Source organism: Pan troglodytes, chromosome 10, assembly GCF_028858775.2.
Source record: "Pan troglodytes isolate AG18354 chromosome 10, NHGRI_mPanTro3-v2.0_pri, whole genome shotgun sequence".
Classification (NCBI taxonomy): Eukaryota; Metazoa; Chordata; class Mammalia; order Primates; family Hominidae; genus Pan; species Pan troglodytes.
The window spans coordinates 16,169,781-16,189,111 of NC_072408.2; the positions used below are offsets into that span (position 1 = coordinate 16,169,781).

The 19,331-nt window shown below is 40.7% G+C and overlaps 1 protein-coding gene and 1 pseudogene across 2 annotated transcripts in view; both read left to right on the forward strand.

Annotated features, from left to right (window-relative positions):
* LOC134806924 (killer cell lectin like receptor G1) overlaps window positions 1-19,331 on the forward strand; it is a 114,053-nt gene that overhangs the window by 80,167 nt on the left and 14,555 nt on the right. The window lies entirely within an intron of this gene.
* Window positions 2,463-10,236, forward strand: LOC129136508 (voltage-dependent anion-selective channel protein 2-like; annotated as a pseudogene).

Genomic DNA, 19,331 nt, shown 5'->3' on the forward strand with positions numbered 1-19,331 from the left:
CGATCTCTTGACCTCGTGATCCACCCGCCTTGGCCCCCCAAAGTGCTGGGATTACAGGCCTGAGCCACTGCACCCGGCCTCGGTGTCTTCTTTAATGCCATCAACAAACATATTTTTCACAGTTAAGTGGGCACCTGGTCTTTGAGAATCTTCTCTTGAGAAAGCTCTCTTTGGTTCCACAAATCTTCCATCCACTTGTGTGGCCTTGCATTCGTGGCCGCATCCACCTCCTCCATAGTGGCATATGTGACAAACCCAAAGTCCCTGCAACCTTGGTGTTTGGGTCTCTCATTACGGCACAGTCCGTGAGCGTTCCCCATTGCTCACAATGGCTCTTCAGGCTCTCATTGGTTGTTTCAAAGCTCAACCCTCCAATGAAGAGCTTCCTCCGCTGGTCAGGCTCTTTAGGAGACTCAGGCTTAGACATGACGGCAGAGAGAAGAGAGACTTTAATGATGCTTCCTTGGTGGTGTCCAAGGGCAGAAAGGCAAAATCTATTTTCTTAGCAATTTTCAAGAATACAATACATTGTGTGTGTTTTTTAAAATTTTTTATCTATTTATTTATTTTTAGTTGGAGTTTCATTCTTGTTGCCCAGACTGGAGTGCAATGGTGCAAGCTCGGCTCACTGCAACCTCTGCCTCCTGGATTCAAGTGATTCTCCTGCTTCAGCCTCCCAAGTAGCTGGGATTACAGGCGTGTGCCACCAGGCCTGGCTAATTTTTGTATTTTTAGTAGAGACAGGGTTTCACCATGTTGGCCAGGCTGGTCTCGAACTCCTAACCTCAAGTGATCCATCTGCCTTGGCCTCCCAAAGTGCTGGGATCCACGGCCCCTGGCCTGAATACACTGTTATTAACTACAGTCACCTTGTTGCACACTAGACCTCTTGAACTTACTCCTCCTCTCCAACTGAAATTTTGTATATTTTGACAAGTATCTCCCCAATCCCCCCTCCTCATTTTAAGTTTTAATAAAGTCAAAACTGTCATTTTTTCCCCCTTATTGTGGATTTTGGTATTCCACCTAGAATTGCCTGCTTGGGATTTTACTTGCATTTTCCCAAAATTTTTTTCTAGTAAGTCTGTATTTTTAATTAATTAATTTATTTATTTGAGACAGTCTCACTCTGTTGCCCAGGCTGGAGCGCAATGGCATGATCTCGGCTCACTGCAACCTCTGCCTCCTGGATACGAGCGATTCTCATGCCTCGGCTTCCCGAGTAGCTGGGATTACAGGCACATGCCACCACACCCTAATTTTTGTATTTTTAGCAGAGACAGGGTTTCGCCATATTGGCCAGGCTGATCTTGAACTCCTGACCTAAGGTGGTCCACCTGCCTTGGCCTCCCAATGTGCTGAGATTACAGGTGTGAGCCACTGTGCCCGGCCCTCTCTTAAGCTGGCTTTAATTATTATTTGGTTTCACATTTTGATCTTTAATTAATTTTTGCAGTTGTGATAACTAACTTGGAAGAGAGAAGACAGACTGAGTTCTGGGCAAAGTCTTGGATCATTGAGAGGGAAGGAAAAGGTTTGAAGATGAAAGTGATGAGAACGGGTAGTGGATGGGGTGGGCAGGTGGCACGTGCCTCAAAGAAGCTATTTTTTGGGTATTGTTTTTATTGTGATAAAGTGTACATAATATAAAGTTTATCACTTTAACCATTTTCAAGTGTATAATTCAGTGACATTAATTATATTCACCATGTTGTGCAGCCATTATCACTATCCATTAAAGGAACCATTTTTTTTTTTCTTTTTGACATGGAGTCTCGCACTGTTGCCCGGGCTTGAGTGCAATGGCGAGATCTTGGCTCACTGCAATCTCTACCTCCCGGATTCACATGATTCTCCTGCCTCAGCCTCCCAAGTAGCTGAGATTACAGCAGCCCACCACCACACCTGGCTAATTTTTTGTATTTTTAGTAGAGACGGGGTTTCACTATGCTGGCCAGACTGGTCTCGAACTCCTAACCTTGTGATCTGCCCGCCTCAGCCTCCCAAAGTGCTGGGATTACAGGCATGAGCCACTGTGCCCAGCCTAAAGGAACTATTTTTACATGATAAAAAACAATGGTATGGAGTCAGCAAGGAAAACCACAATAACAAAAATGCTGACTTTCCTCTCTTCCACTACTTCCACTCTCCTTGCAACTTAGTAGCCTCATTTTGAGAGGACATAATTTTAAGAAACAGTTGGCTTGTAGTTAAGGCAAAGAGGAGTGGGGATGTTCTGTGTAAAGGTTGATAAGATAGGGTAACCTGTTTTCAATGTAACAGGGATTGCAGTGAGCACACCAGATAGCATCTCCCGGCAGGGGGTAGTGAGAGAATGGTCAAATTGTGGAGGCCTAGCTTGCAATGGCATGAGACTGTGGGCAGAAATTAATTTTAACATTTTAGAATTAATTTTTGTTGGGGATTTCCCTGCAGGGCTGCTGCACGTGGTGAGGGCTCAACCCCTCAGGCACTCCTGTGAGGCCCCTGGTCACCCAGGGGCACCTTTAGGCTGGGAGGGGCAAAAGCCCTTTCTCTTCAGAGCTGAAAAACTCAGTCTCTCATTTAGCTTTGAAAACAACAGTTCAGTTCCTCAGAATCAAGATAAATTTTAGGAGAAAAAGCAATAGAGAATTCCCTTTAGAATGCATCTCTGAATTAGAATTAGGATCCTTAAACAACAATTTCCTAGGAGAAAACCAGCTCAGAATAAATCAAGGACTGTCAACCAAAGGGAGGTCTGGGGCTCAGGAGGACTTACCCGTTCCACCGGGGGAGAAGCTTGAACTCAGTGGGACTTCAACGGGCCGCTTCTGGTACCTTAGCTCCGGTTTCGGGCAACTCTTTCAGGGTCCTGAGTCTTCTCTGAGGCCTCATGTATTTGGGCACCAAAATATTGTCAACAAAAAGAGTCAAACTCTATAAAATATTTGAAGATTTATTCTGAGCTAAATATGAGTGACCATGGCCCACGACGCAGCCCTCAGGAGGTCCTGGGAACATGTGCCCAAGGTGGTCGGGGCACAGCTTAGTTTTATATATTTCAGGGAGTCATGAGACATCAATCAAACACACTTAAGAAATACATTGGTTTCGCTCAGAAAGGTGGGACAACTCAAAGCAAGGGCTTCAAGGCTAAAGGTAAATTTAAATCTTTTCTGGCTGACAATTGGTTGAGTTTGTCTGACCCGTATTAATTTCCTAGTGCTGCCCTGACAAAGTACCATAAACTTGGTGGCTAAAGCCAGCGGAAATGTATGGTCTGACAGTTCTGGAGGCCCAAAGTCAAGGTGTTGGCAGGGGTGGTTCCTTCTGGGGGAGAATCTACTCAGTCCACTAATTTAAATACTAATCTCTAGTGGAAACACCTGAACAGACACACGCAGAAGTAATACTTAACCAGATATATGGATATTTCATGGCCCTGTTAAGCTGACACATAAAATTAATCATCACAGAAGCTCACCTATGATTAATTGATTTTTTTGAGGGTGCAAAAAGCTACTCAGTGATGAGTATAATAAAATATTAGAAAGAGTTTTTTTGGTTGACTCAGAATTTTGGCTAAAATCTAAAGCTGAGAACAATAGGTGTTAAGAAATCCTATATTCCAAAGAGAGTTCTTAGCATACCCTACAGGACTTTCCAAACTGGTCTAAGGACAATTACCAACAGCCCATATCAGGAAAAGATAGAGACTGATTGAAACCACCTTTGTGAAATTATGACAGTAAGAGAAAACTGACATAGTTGACTCCATTTTGCTTCTAAGCTACAAGATGTCTTCAGTGATTCCTCAGTGTAGGCCAAACTAACTTCGGGAGGCACTTAATTTATACTTTAACCTTAAAGCAAAGATGATAATAGCCCTCTCCTAAAACTAAACCACCTCTGTAAAACTAATGAAAGGCCACAGGTTAGGATTATGAGAGGGGCCTGAATTCTGCTAAAATGTAGGCAAAGTGAAACGATAACCAGCCATTGTTCTGGAGGTCACAAGATTTGTAACTTCCCCAATTACTCCTGTAGATGACATCAACTGTTATAGAACCCAAGATTGGCCTTTTGAGATTTTTTTCAGACTGTTACGTTTCTCATGACCAGCTGACTCGGGCCAGACCTGCAACTCATGAGTCAATCAGTCCTGTAGCCCTACCCAGAGGCCAACTCAGTGCATGAAGACTATTTTCCACACTCCTATGATTTTACCCCAATCAATCAATATTCCCCATTCTCTAGCCCTCTGACCACCAACTATCCTTTAAAACCCCCAAAACTTTGAGCCTTCAGGGAGACTGATTTGAGTGATATTTCTGGTTCTACTACATGAGTTAGCCTCCTGTCAATCAAACTCTTTCTTTACTGCTATGCCGCAGTCTCAGTGAATTGATTTTGCCTGTGCAGAGGGCAGGAAGAAACTGCCGGTGATTACATGATTGCAGAGACAAATTCCTTGAAAGAATTTGTGAATCAAAAGATTGCTGGGGTCTGGGTATAGTGGCTTACATTTGTAACCACAGCACTTTGGGAGGCCAAGGAGGGAAGATCGCTTGAGCTTAGGAGTTCAAGACTGGCCTGGGGAACGTAGAAAGTCATCATCTCTAATAAAAATAAAAAAATAAAAGAATTAGCTGGGCAAGGTGGTTTATATCTGTAGTCCCAGCTACTAGGGAGGCTGAGGTGAGAGGATCACTTGAGCCTGGGTGATAGAGGCTACAATGGGCTACAGTCATGCCACTGCACTCCAGCTAGGGTGACAGAATGAGACTCTTTTAAAAAAAAGGGGGGATTACTGGGGTATTTCCCCTCCCACCCTGATTCCAAGTGAGAGGGGAAACAAGAGGGCACTTTGGGGAAATTGGGCACTGCTTGCTGAAGGCAGACAGAGTCTTACTCCTTGGCTCTATGCTTGCTCAGCTATGGGAGCTTGTAAATTTGAGACAGCATGGAGAACAAAAAAGTGTTTGGAAGAACCTGACCTATGTCCCTTACTGAAGAGGACAAAGACACTTTTGTGTGACTATTGTTTAGAGAGGCCCAGTGGTGAGAAGTTAGCAGAAGTTGCTCCTGATGACAGGGTAAGGTGGGGTGGCTTCAAGGCTCAGCTTCACTATTTGGTGAGTGGGTATATGAGCTCCCCTCATCCCAGAAGTAGCAGATGTGGGTTTGCGTCCTCTACAAAGGGCTTTATCCAAGAGGACTCCCTATCGGTGGGAGATCCTACAAGAAAGAAGCCGTGTTGGATGCTTCACTAGAAGTTGAGAGCTAAGGTAAAGTCACAGGAGGCCTCCCAGAGAGCATCTCACCTGTATCAGGGAATGATGCAGTGCAGAAATTCCTCAGGGATGTATCTCTGTGTAGGATCTCCTAAAAATCCATCGAAGAACCCCATGAGAGACAATTGGTATTTGTGTATTGTATCAGTCAGGTTTCAACCACAGAAGCAGAACCAGTAGAAGAGATACATACAGTCATGCACAGCATAATGATGTTTCGGTTAACAATGGATCACACATATGCCGTAATTATATCCATAAGATTATAGCGAAGCTGAAAAATTCCTAGTGACATCCTATCTCTAGGGACATCATAGCTGTCATAACATCACAGCACAACACATTACTCATTACTCACGTGTTCGTGGTGATGCTGGTGTAAATGAACCTACTTCACTGCCAGTCATGTAAAAACCATAGCACATACGGTTATGTATGATACATAATACCTGATGATAATATGTGCCTCTGTTATTGATTTATGTACTTAATATACCATACTTTTTTTTTTTTCTTTTGAGATGGAGTTTCACTCTTGTCACCCAGGCTGGAGTGCAATGGTGTGATCTCGGCTCACTGCAACCTCCGCCTCCCGGGTTCCAGCGATTCTTCCGCCACAGCCTCCCGAGTAGCTGGGATTTACAGGCATGCGCCACCACGCCCGGCTAATTTTTTGTATTTTTAGTAGAGACGGGTTTCATCATGTTGGCCAGGCTGGTCTCAAACTCCTGACCACAGGTGATCCGCCTGCCTCGGCCTCCCAAAGTGTTGGGATTACAGGCGTGAGGCACCGTACCTGGCCATTATACTTTTTACTGTTATTTTAGAGTACATTCTTTATACTTATCCATTAAAAAATTTGTTAATTGTAAAACGGTCTTGGGCAGGCCCTTCAGGAGGTTTTCCAGAACAAGGCATTGTTATCACAGGAGAGGACAGCTTCATGCATGTTACTGCCCCTGAAGAACTCCCAGTGGGACAAGATGAGGAAGTAGAACAGTGATATTGATGATCCTGACCCTGTGTAGGCCTTGGCTAATGTATGTGTTTGTGTCTTAGTTTTTAACAAAGCTATTTAAAAAGTAAAAAAAAAAATTAAATAGAAAAAAACTTATATAATAAGGATATAAAGAAAGAAAATATTTTTGTATAGCTGTACAATACATTTGTGTGGTAAGCTGTGCGTTCATACAAAAAAGTGAAGTAGTTTGGAGATTTCTCAAAGAACTTAAGACAGAACTACCTTGGAACCAACCCAAATGTCCATCGATGATAGACTGGATAAAGAAAATGTGGCACATATACACCATGGAATACTATACAGCCATAAAAAAGGATGAGTTCATGTCCTTTGCAGGGACATGGATGAAGCTGGAAACCATCATTCTCAGCAAACCATCACAATAACAGAAAACCAAACACCACATGTTCTCACTCATAAGTGGGAGTCGAACAATGAGAACACATGGACACAGGGAGGGGAACATCACACACCAGGGCCTGTCAGGGGGTAGGGAGCTAGGGGGAGGGATAGCATTAGCAGAAATACCTAATGCAGGTGACGGGTTGATGGGTGCAGCAAACAACCATGGCACGTGTATACCTATGTAACAAAACTGCACGTTCTGCACATGTACTCCAGAACTTAAAGTAAAAAAAAAAAAAAAAAAAAAAAAAGACAGAACTACCATTCAACTCAGCAATCTCATCACTGAGTATATACCCAAAGGAATATAAATTGTTCTACCAAAAAGGCACATGCACGTGCATGTTCCTTGCAGCACTATTCACAATGGCAGAGACATGGAATCAACCTAGATGCCCATCAACAGTGGACTGGATAAAGAAAATGTGGTACATCTACACCATGAAATACTACACAGCCATAAAAAATAAAATCATGTTCTTTGCAGCAACATGGATGGAGCTGGAGGCCATTATCCTAAGTGAACCAATGTAGGAACAGACAACCAAATACCACATGTTCTCACTTATAAGTAGGAGGTAAACATTTAGTATGCAGGGAGACAGAGTGGAACAAAAGACACTGAGGGCTACTTGAGAGTGGAGGTTGGGAGAGAGTGAGGATGGAAAAACTGTCTATTGGGTACTGTGCTCATACCTGGGTAACGAAGTCATTTGTACACCCAACCCAGTGACATGCAATTTACCCATGTAACAAACCTGCACATTGTACCCACTGAACCTAAAATAAAAGTTAACACAAAAAGGAAAAAGTTTATTAAGTAAAAAAATTAGAAGAAGCTAAGGTTAATTTATTATTGAAGAAAGAGATTTCACTTCACGGCAGCTGCGGCCTGACTGTGAGGCGGCTGACCAGCCTCAGCTGAGAGTGGAGTGGTGGCCGTGGCCCTCCTTAGGAGATCACCAGACCACCTCTTACTGTGGCCTTACCATGGCGACCTATGGGCAGACCTGCATGTGGCCAGTGTGGATTTCTTCATCATATGTTAACCTTGGCAAAGCTGCCAGAGATATTTTTAACAAAGGATTTGGTTTGGGGTTGGTAAAACTGGATGTGAGAACAAAGTCACGCAGTGCTGTGGGATTTTCAACATCTGGTTCATTTAATGCAGACACTGGAAAAGCTTTTGAAGTCTTGGAGACCAAATATAAACGGTGTGAGTATGGTGTGACTTTCCCAGAAAAATGAGACACTGATAATACTCTGGGAACAGAAATCACAATTGGACCAGCTTTGTCAAGGTTTGAAACTAATATTTGATACTACCTTCTTAGCAATCACAGGAAACAAAAGTGGTAAAATCAAGTCCTCTTGCAAGAGGGACTGCATAAACCTTGCTTGTGATGTTAATTTTGATTTTGCTGGACCTGCAATCTATGCTTCAGCTGTCTTTGGTTACGAGGGCTGGCTTGCTGCGTACCAGATGACCGCTGACAGTGCCAAGTCAAAGCTGACAAGGAATAACTGCAGTGGGCTACCGGATGGGGGACTTTGAGCTTCACACTAATAACAATAATGGGGCAGAATTTGGAGGCTCAGTTTATCAGAAGGTATGTGACAATCTTGACACTTCAGTAAACCTTGCTCGGACATCAAGTGCCAACTGCACTCATTTTGTCTTGCCGCTAAATATCAGTTGCATTTCACTGCTTCTATTTTTGCAAAAGTCAACGACTCTAGTTTAATTGGAGTGGAAGGAAAGAGACTTCATTTACACTCAGACTCTGAGCCTGCTGTGAAGCTTGCACTTTCTGCTCTGCTAGATAAAAAGCGCATTAATGGAGGAGGCCAAAGACTTGGGTTTGTCCTGGAGTTGGAGACTTAATCCAGCTGAAAGAAATGGCAATGTATATCAGAAGATTTGGCTTTAATATATTTTCATTGTGATCAGCAGGCTCTTCCCACAAAGAAGGTGATCAAAACAAAGGCTCTAAACAAGAGCTATATTTTAAATATTTAAACAGCTACTCGTTAGCTGGTTTCTAGTTGAATTGGTTATGTATCTAGTTACCAGTATGCTGCAACCATGCAGTCACCTACACATTATTTAAGTATATTTAACTGTTAAATGCACTACCCACCAATCATGAAATAAACTTTATGAAAAAAATTTTTTTAAATGAATTTACTATAGCTTGAGTATACAGTGTGTATAAAGTCTACAGTAATGTACAATAATGTCCTAGGCTTTCACATTCACTCACCACTCACTGACTCACCCAGAGCAACTTCCAGTCCTACAAACCCCATTCGTGGTAAGAGCCCTATCCAGGTGTACCATTTTTAATGTTTTATACTGTTTTTTGATGGTACCTTTTCTATGTTTAGATACATTTAGATACACAAATATGTGCCATTTTGTTACAATTGCCTACAGTAACATGCAGTCCAGGTTTGTAGCCTAGGAGCAATTGGCTACACCATATAGGCCAGGTGTGTGGTAGGCTCTTCCATCTAGGTTTGTGTAAATACAATCTATGACCTTTGCACAAAAACAAAGTTGCTTAGGGTTACATTTATCAGAACATATCCCTGTAATTCAGTGATACCTGTGTTAAAAGATGTACTGCAGTGGCTCATGCTTGTAATCCCAGTGCTTTGGGAGGCCAAGACAGGAGGATTGCTTGAGGCCAGGACTTTGAGACCAGCCTGGGCAGCATAGTGGGAACCCCCAATCCTTATAAAAAATAAAAAATTGGCTGGGTGTGGTGATGCTTGCCTATAGTCCTACCTATTCAGGAGGCTGAGGCTGGAGACTTCGCTTGAGCTCAGGAGTTCAAGATGGCAATAAGCTGTGATTGTGCCACAGCACTCCAGCCTGGGCAACTGAGTAAGACCCTGCAAGGAATTGGCTCATGGCTAGGCAATTCCAAAATCCATAAGGCAGGCTGCCAGGAAGGGCAGGCTGGGACTCTCTAGCAGAAGCCGAAGCTGCTGAAGCTGCTGTCTATAGGTAGAAATTCATGTTTATCAGGGAAGCCTTAATTCCACTCTTAAGACCTTTCAACTGATATTGAATCAATTTCACCTAGATTATCTAGGATACTTTCCCTTACTTAAAATCAACTGGTTACGGACTTTAACGAAATCTACAAAATACCTTCAATAAATATCTAGATTAGTGTTGGATTGAGTAACAGGGGACTATTGCCTAGCAAAGTTGACACATCAAAAAACCATCCCAGGTAACTTCCACACAAAATCATGGCCAGAGAACAATAGTACCAGAGCAAGACTTTTCCCTTTTCTTCGAATTCCCCATCTTTGAGGCTGGAGGGCTGCATCACTCCCCCACTGCTGGTTTGTGAGAGCTGTGTGTAGAGGAAAACAAAAATTAGCCGGGCGTGGTGGCAGGCACCTGTAATCCCAGCTACTCGGGAGGCTGAGACAGGAGAATCGCTTGATTCTCCATCCAGGAGGTGGAGGCTGCAGTGAGCAGAGATCGTGGGCTGCACTCCAGCCTGGGCGACAAAGTGAGACTCTGTCTCAAAAAAAAAAAAAAAAAATTGAAACAAAAAATGAATTGGTTATAAGAATAACATTTTGATTTAGATTGGATTAAACTTTCTCAGTCAAATGAGACTGTTAGAGTAGCTTAAATTTATTAGAAGAGCTAAATGATTTGTCTGATAAGTTGTCCAAGGGTATGGAGGCTCTGGTTGGAGAATAAAGCTCTTTCCTGATTGCAATATATGAATTCTGTTCATTCAATAAGTTGGTCATATGTATAAAGTAGACGATTGCTAAATATAACATTAGTTATCACCTTCAAAGCTTATCTCTTCGCCTTCACGTCTATTCTCTTTGTCCTCTCTCATTTGTTGTTTTTGATGGCTACTCTGCTTTTACTGAGAATAGAAGAATGAGAAAACCAGCTTAGATTGCGTATGTGAAATACTAGAAAGTGAGATTGTATTTTCCTTCTCTGATGACTTTACAAATAGAATGATTAAAAAGTATTTTTCTCTAATAATTTGTGTACACAGAAACTTAGGATTGACAAAACGATCTTATTTGTTCTTGACATATGTATAATTTTATGCTTTTTTAAAAAACTTTTTTTTCTATTCATGGCCTTTTCCTCTGTTTCTTCTGCCTCATGACACCACTTTAACAACTGATGTCTTACTACACATTATTCTCATTATCTCATTATAGGATTTAACTGCCCTCTTTCGGTCAATGCCAGTAATTGCACCATTAATGACAGTTGCTAAAGCAGTCAGTCCAGTGACTTTTCAGAGGGTGCTGAGATTACAGATTCTTTTCCAGGATTCTTTGTTTGTTTAGTAGCCAATCAAGGGTAAAGTCTCTTCTATTCAATCACTAGAGGAAAAACCATTTTCTCACTACCTTGATTCTAGAAAAATGTGTGCATTCTTTTTATAATACTCAGACACAAATAGTTCTTTAGTGGCCATTCAATTATTTCCTTTGTTACTGTACATTTCCAAGATAGATTATTTGATTAGCAAAAATGCCTGTGCAATGCATTCAGGTTATTGCCAGGTATGGACACTACTAGAATGACAGTGAGTAAGAGAGAAAAAAGAAATGATACCTTTCAGTAAGAAGGAAAATGGAACTATCAATAATAGAAGGCTAATTAGTAAAGAAAAAGTCAAGAGAAGATAAGACTGAGAAACACTTCAGATTCTTAATAAAAAGAAGGCACTCAATTATAGGAAAGTAAACTTTCTGAAAAGCAGGAGAGAAGTAGGATAGTGATAATTTTGCTACCATTTTGAAATGGTCCATAATCATGAATATATAATTTCAGTATATGGCACAGACTCATTACAGAATCACACAGTGCTAAGTTCCTAGGCCTTGTCTGTCCTCGAACAATAATATATAATTTAACTTCTCTCGCCTCATCTTGACAGATAAATACCATGCTATCCATTTTTCTGTTTAAGCGCCTTCTGTGTTGGGCTATCCAAGTCAGGAAATCTTTCCTTAGTATTCTGTAGGACCCATTAGGTTGAAATCAGGAGGTTTTTCACCATTTGATGGTTTGGATCTATAAGAAGGACACTTTCATATTGTTCAACCCAAATATTTATTGTCCTGTCATGAAATAGCAATGATATATTTGGAATGTCAGCTAGCTTTTCTGTCCAGTGCCTCCCTCCCATCTTCATCTCGGATATTAAATTTTACTAAAACTTACTTTTATTTAGAATGTAATTCTTCTGAATCACTTTCAGACTTTCTGTTTTTATATGTGGTTGTGTGGTCTGTGACATCACAGGACATTTTCTAAAAGGGTGCCTCACTATTGTCTCTGGGGTTGTTTTCCAAACTATTGAAAACTATTCTGCAGATCTTCATGCTCAAAATGTTTTGATCTTACAAGAACTTATCACTGAAAGATTTCAAACAACAACTAGAATTCAGATTCCTTTTTCAACTGCTTATTAAACGGTTCATTGATTGAAACAGTGAGAGATTGTAGTTGTTCAATGGGAATGTCAATGGGAAGACAACTAAGTTTATGCATGAAGAGGGAAAGGCAAGTGAATCACGACCACTGCCCACCTGACAGCAGCTGTGCAAAATGCAGTCACAGACTGTTTCCAAAGATGCACATCACTGCGTATCTTCCAACAGACATGCCCTTTAAAAACAACTTTATTGCCAGGCGTGGTGGATCATGCCTGTAATCTTAGCACTTTGGGAGGCTGAGGCGGGTGGATCACCTGAGGCCAGGAGTTCAAGACCAGCCTGGCCAACATGGTGAAACCCCGTCTCTACTAAAAATACACAATTAGCCAGGCGAGATGGCTCATGCCTGTAATCCCAGCTACTTGGGAGGCTGAGGCAGGAGAATCACTCGAACCTGGGAGGCAGAGGTTGCAGTAAGCTGAGATCGCGCCACTGCAGTCCAGCCTGGCAAAAGCATGAAACTCCATCTCAAAAACAAACAAACAAAAAAACAAAACAAAAAACTTGGTTGAGATGTAATTGATGCACTATAAACTGCACCTGTTTGACATGCGTATTTTGATGAGCCACAGGATTTTTTGCCATGTGTCCTTGATACTGCTTCTCCAAGAATTCGAGTCTATTTTTATTATCCTTGAATCCAGTCCAGCCCTGTGACTCACTTGACCAGCAGAGTGCTGTGGAGCTGGTGTTGTGTGTCTTGGAGAGCTAGGTTATAGAAGCCTGGCAACTTCTACTGTCTCTTGGCACATTTGCACTTGGGACCCCTGACCTGCCTTGTAACAAGTGTATCTACTTGCTGGAGAGACCAGGTAGGGAGGACCTAAGTCTATTTGGAGAGTGAGAGAGGTCAAGTTGTCCCAGCATCCTAGTCAAATCTTCAGGTATTCCAGCTCTAGCTATCATCTAACTGCTTGAGGTACCCCATGCGAGACCACTCACCTTACCCCAGTCAACCATAGAACCATGAGAAATAAGAAAATGATAATTACTTTAAACTGCTAAGTTTTGGAGTGGTTTGCATGCAGCAATTTATCACCAAAACAGAGATTGGTACTATGAAAGGCTGATGATTTTACAAAAATCTAAAATATGTGGCATTGGTTTGGGGACCAGGTGATGAGAAGAATCTGGAAGGGACTCTAAGAAATTCTTTGTAAAGGCTGGAAGGACAAGGAACACATTTTTTATTGGGAGCTAGAAAAAAGGTCGCTTGTGTAATGTAGTGGCGAAAAGTTTAGCAATGCTTCAGCTTGTGATAAGGTGGCTAAGGAAGTATCCACCTAGGATGTTGAATATACCAGCTCGTTTCTTTTAGCTGCATGTGATAAGGTAAAGATGGAGATGAACTAAAGAAGTAATTGCTCAGTTTTCAACTAGAATCTAGAGGCAACACATTTCTTTGCCAGATTTTTTAGGATTGAAAACAAAACTGTTTCTCATCTCCATTCTCTTCCAGTAAAAGATTATTAAAGTAATAAATTACAACAGAGCAAAAGATCAAATTCAGGGCACTGCCACTGAAAGTATGGCCTCAGGGTCAAGATTTCAAGATTACAGCTGTAGACCTTTGTGTAGACCTCAGAAAGATTTAAAATAATGCCTCCTGAACCCTCTCAGCTAGGCAAAAAGTCTACTAAAAATCCCAAGGACGTGTTTCTTAGACCTTTTCTGTTAAAGGCTTCTTAGAAACTTAAGAGCATTGTTACCCAGCACTTTTCTTCTCAGTCGAAGGTAGAGAGGGACCTGTCTTATGATTTATCAGTGTGGCTTTTGTTTACTGGAATGGTTATAGATTGATAGAAAAGAAGTCCATACAGCTTTTAAAAGAATTCTGCTGCCTTGTACTGAAAGGGAGAGACAGTTGAAAATAAAAAAATAAAAAGAGGCTTCTGAGTCTTCAAACTTTTATAGTCGGGAAGCAGTTTGATATTGACCAGCAAATATGGGCAATGTCTTATAGAAAAGGAAAGATAACTTAAAAGGAAGATCTTAGAACCCAGAAAGCAGAGGGAAGAGGAATGGAGAAGCACTTTGATGATTGCAGGACTGGGCCCTCATGGAGGAATGGCGATGTGTTCCCAGCCAGAATTGCTATGATGAGTGATTGCTATGTGCTTCCTGTTCTCTTAATTTTTTTGAATAGGAATATTTATGCCCTTATCCTTTCTTTGTCTCACCATCTTTTTTGGGTTTGTGTGCATGGCAGATACCTTTTTTTTTTTTTTTGAGATGGAGTCTTGCTCTGTTGCCCAGGCTGGAGTGCAGTGGTGCACTCTTGGCTCACTGCAACTTCTGCCTCCCAGATTCAAGCAATTCTCCCTGCCTCAGCCTCCCAAGTAACTGGGATTACAGGTGCCCACAACCACGCCGGTTAATTTTTGTATTTTTTTAGTAGAGATGGGGTTTCACCATGTTGACCAGGCTAGTCTTGAACTCCTGACCTCAGGTGATCCACTTGCCTTGGGCTCCCAAAGTGTTGGGATTACAGGCATGAGCCACCACGTCCGGCTGATATCTTGTTTCTTAAGTTCAAATGTCTTCAGGTTGAGATATCTTGTCTCCTGTGCTCAAGGAGTAGTACCTAAAGAAGTTCACCCAAAGGACTCCATTCACATCTGATTTAGGTGATGAAATCTTAGACTTATGCTTAAGAAGATGAGGCTTTTGAGGAAGAGGCTAAGTGCATTTTGTATGTGGGAGAGAGATGAAATTTGTGGCCAAATGGCAGCTCATAACAATGTGTGTTTCCAAAGGTGGCCACAATAATATCTCCAACCACATGCTCTTTTGTAATGTGATCTTGCTACTCCTCCCTCAAGAGGTGAAGTCTGTTTCACTCTTCTTGAATCCTAGCTGACCTTATGATGTACTTGACTAATCAAATGTAATGGAAGTAATACATGACTTCTGCGGCCAATTCAAAGAAATCTTGCAGCTTCTTCCTATAGTTTTTGAAGCTCTTGTTCTTGGGAGCTCTGAAATGCCATGTAACAAGCCAAGCTACTCCGTTGGAGAGACCATAAAATGAAGTCCTGAGACTACATGCAGGGAGAGAGAGAACAAGCAGTCTCTCAGAATCCCAGTGGAGTCTCCACGTGACTCCAATCCCAGCTGCCATCTGGCTGCAATTTCATGAGAGACTCTTGGCAAGACCATGAGAAAAATCATCCAGGTAAACCATGTCAACCCATGAAACTGTGAAATATATGAAATTGTTGTTTTAAGCAAATTAGATTTTGGGGTGGTTTTTTATACAGTAACAGATAAATGAAGCAGATATTAATTTATTGTAATATGTGTCCCAATTTCAAGGATCTTAAAATGTAAACAAAGTACAACTTAGAGTTGATGAAATAACAAAAAAAGAAACACATGCAAATTATATGAATAGATAATTTGTAGAAAAAGAAATCCCAGTGGCTAGTATGAAGAGACGCTTTACTCCTCTAGTAATCAAAGAAGGAAAAGTTTAAACAATCAAAAAATAAGAATTTTTACTCAAAAAAAGTACAAACAGGCTTGGCGTGGTGGCTAACACCTGTAATTCCAGCACTTTGGGAGGCCGAGACAGGTGGATCACTTGAGGTCAGGAGTTTGCCACCAGCCTGACCAACATGGTGAAACCCTGTCTCTACTAAAAATACAAAAATGAGCCAGGCGTGGTGGCATGCACCTATAGTCCCAGCTACCTGGGAGGCTGAGGCAGGAGAACTGCTTGAACCCAGGAGGCACAGGTTGCAGTGAGCTGAGATCACCCTATTGCACTCCAGCCTGGGCAACAGAGTGAGATTCCATTTCAAAAAACAAAAAACAAAAAAAACCCCCAAACAATTAGAAACCTAGATAGTGGTAAATATTGGCAAGAACACAGGGGAAATGAGAACCCCTTGTATACTACTAGAGGGAGTATAGATTTGTGTAGCATTCTGGTTGAATAGTAAATTTAAGTTAGTATATATCATTTTATTCAACAATTCTTATCCTGGCTTTATAACCCAGAGTAATTATCACATAGGCCGATAAATTGACATGTATTAGGATATTCGGAGCATTGCTGTATACAGTAGAAGTATCATAAATATCTGTCACTAAAGGAGTGAATAAAATTTTGGTGGCTGCAAATTATTTTAGTGGAATACTACACAGAGGTTAGAAGCATGACACAAAACATGCAAATAGCAACACAGAAAGAGGCTGAAAAGTATTGAAGGACTTCTGGTTTCTGGCATGACTTATAAAGAGCTTGGAAGTCACCACCGCCACCCTCACAACAAGGAAAAAAAACTGAAATACTGAAAATCAACAACTTTTCTTAGATCCATCAAAGAATTGAGGTAACGGGCAAACCATCACTCAGAAAACTGAGAGAGAGAACCACAGTTTTGCGAGAGAAGATACCACGGCTGTCATCGGACCTGTGAGGCTTAGATCCTATTTAAGAAGTCTCTAGAGAAGCCCAAAGACAAAAACGACAACAGAGGAAATTTTAGCCTCTAATAAAGACACAGAGAGAGTAAACACAGCCGAACTCCTAGCTAGATAAACATAAAACCTCATGATAACTTACTTCAGTTTCTTTTACCCAATATATAATAATCTAGATTTCTACAAAAAATTACACAGCACTTTAAAAGGCAAAAAACACATTTTGAAGAGGCCAAGCAAGTACAACAAGATGAAGATATGACAGTGATTTTGGAATTAACAGGCTGGAAATTTAAAATAATGATTATTATGCTAAGGGATCTAATAGAAAAAGTGGACAACATGCAAGAAGAGATGGGAAGTATCAGCAGAGAGACTGAAACTAAGAAAGAGAAAGAAAGAAATGCTAGGAATAAAAGTACAGTATTCTATTATAAAGATACATGCACACATATGTTCATTACAGCACTATTCACAATAGCAAAGACATGGAATCAACCCAAATGTCCATCAGTGATAGACCGGATAAAGAAAATGTGGTACATATACACCATGGAATACTATGCAGCCATAAAAAGGGATGAGATCTTTGCAGGGACATGGATGGAGCTGAAAGCCATTATCCTCAGCAAACTAATACAGGAACACAAAATCAAACACCGCATATTCTCACTTATAAGTGGGAGCTGAAGAATGAGAACACGTGGATACGGAGGGGAACGACAGACACTGGGGCCTGTGAGGGGCAGGTGGGAGAGCATCAGGAAAAATAGTTAATGCATGCTGGACTTAATACCTAGGTGATGGGTTGATAGGTGCAGCAAACCACCATGGCACACGTTTACCTATGTAACATGGTCTGGACATGGCTGAGGAAAGAATCAGTGAGCTTGAAACTGAAAATTTCCCAAACTGAAAGCCAAAGAGAAGAAAGGCTGAGAATAAAGGAACAGAATATCCAAGAACTATGGGAAAATTATGAAAAGTATAATATACACATAATGGGAATAGCAGAAGGAGAAGAAGATAAGGGAACAAAAGGAATACTTGAAGTAATAATGACTGAGAATTTTCCAAAATTACCAACAGACACCAAACTACAGATCCAGGAAGTTCAGAGAACACCACACAGGATACATACCAAGACATCTGCACCTAAGCATGTTATGATCAAACTGCAGAAAGTCAAAGACAAATAGAAAATCTAGAAAGAAGCTAGAGTGAGGGAAAGCCTTGCTTACAGAGAGCAAAGGATGAGAATTATAGCAGATGTCTCTTCAAAAACCATGCAAGCAAGAAGAGAGTGGAGTGAAATATTTAAAGCATTGAAAGAAAAAAGTCACCAACCTAGAATTGTATATTTAGGTAAATTATTCTTTAAAGATGAAAGAAATTAAAAACTCAGAAAAACAAAAATTGAGAGAAATTGTTGCCTTCCAAGAAATGTTAAAAGAAGCTCTTCATAGAAAAGGAAAATGATATAGGTCAGAAACTTGGATCTACGTAAAGAAAGGGAGAGCATTTAAAGTCTTTCATTTTTCTCATTCTTGTTCTTCATTTTTAAATTATTATTATTTTTTTATTTTTTCATGAGACGGAGTCTTACCTTGTCACCCAGGTTGGAGTGCAGTGGTACAATCACAGGTCATTGCAGCCTCAAATTCCTGGAGTCAAGTGATCTTCCCACCTCAGCTTCCTGAGTAGCTGAAACTACAGGCACGTGCCACCATACTCAGCTAAATTTAAAATTTTTTATAGAGATAAACTCTTGCTATGTTGCCCAGACTGTCTCAAATCCCTAGCCTCAAGTGCTTTTCCTGCCTAGGCCTCCCAAAGCATTGGGATTACAGGCATAAGACACCACACCTGGCTTTACTTTTTATTCTTAATTGACCTAACAGATAACAGTTTGTTCAAAAGATTTGTAGCAATAAAATATTATTAGTAGCAATAAAACTTATAGACATGTGAAATGTGTGACAGGAATGTTATAAGGGACGGGAGTGAGGTATTGGCCGTTCTCTCTTATAAGGTATGTGCACCACCTGTGACTCAGTGTAGTGTTATTTGAAAACAGACTTAGATTAGTTGTAAATGTATATTGCAAACTCTAGGCAAGCACTGAAAATGTTTTTTTGAAATAAGTATAGTTGATATGCTAAGAGATGAGACAAAATGAAATAATATAAATTTCTCAGTTAAAATCTGAGAAGGCAAAGAACAAGGGAAATGAATAAAACACAATTAAAATAAGGTAGAGATTAAATCTAAATATATGCATGATAAATTAAAATGTGAATAGTCTAAATACATCAATTTAAAAGACAGACTATTAGAGTGGATAAGAAAACAAGACTCAATTATATGTAGTCTACAGAAAACTCACTGTAAATATAAAGGATAGATTGAAAATAAAGGATGGAGAAAAATATGCCAAGTTAAAACTAATAATAATAATAAGGCTGAAGTAGCTATATTAATTTCAGACAAAGCACATCTTAGAGCAAGGAAAAAGGGGCCAATTCTCCAAGAAGTCATAACAATCCTGAGTTTTTGTATACTTAACAACAGCGGTCAAAATATGTGGAGGCAAAAACCGGTAGAACTGCAAGGGAAAATATACAAGTCCACTATTATAGTTGGAGACTTCAATACCCATTTATCAGTAACTGACAGATCCAGCAGAAGGAAAA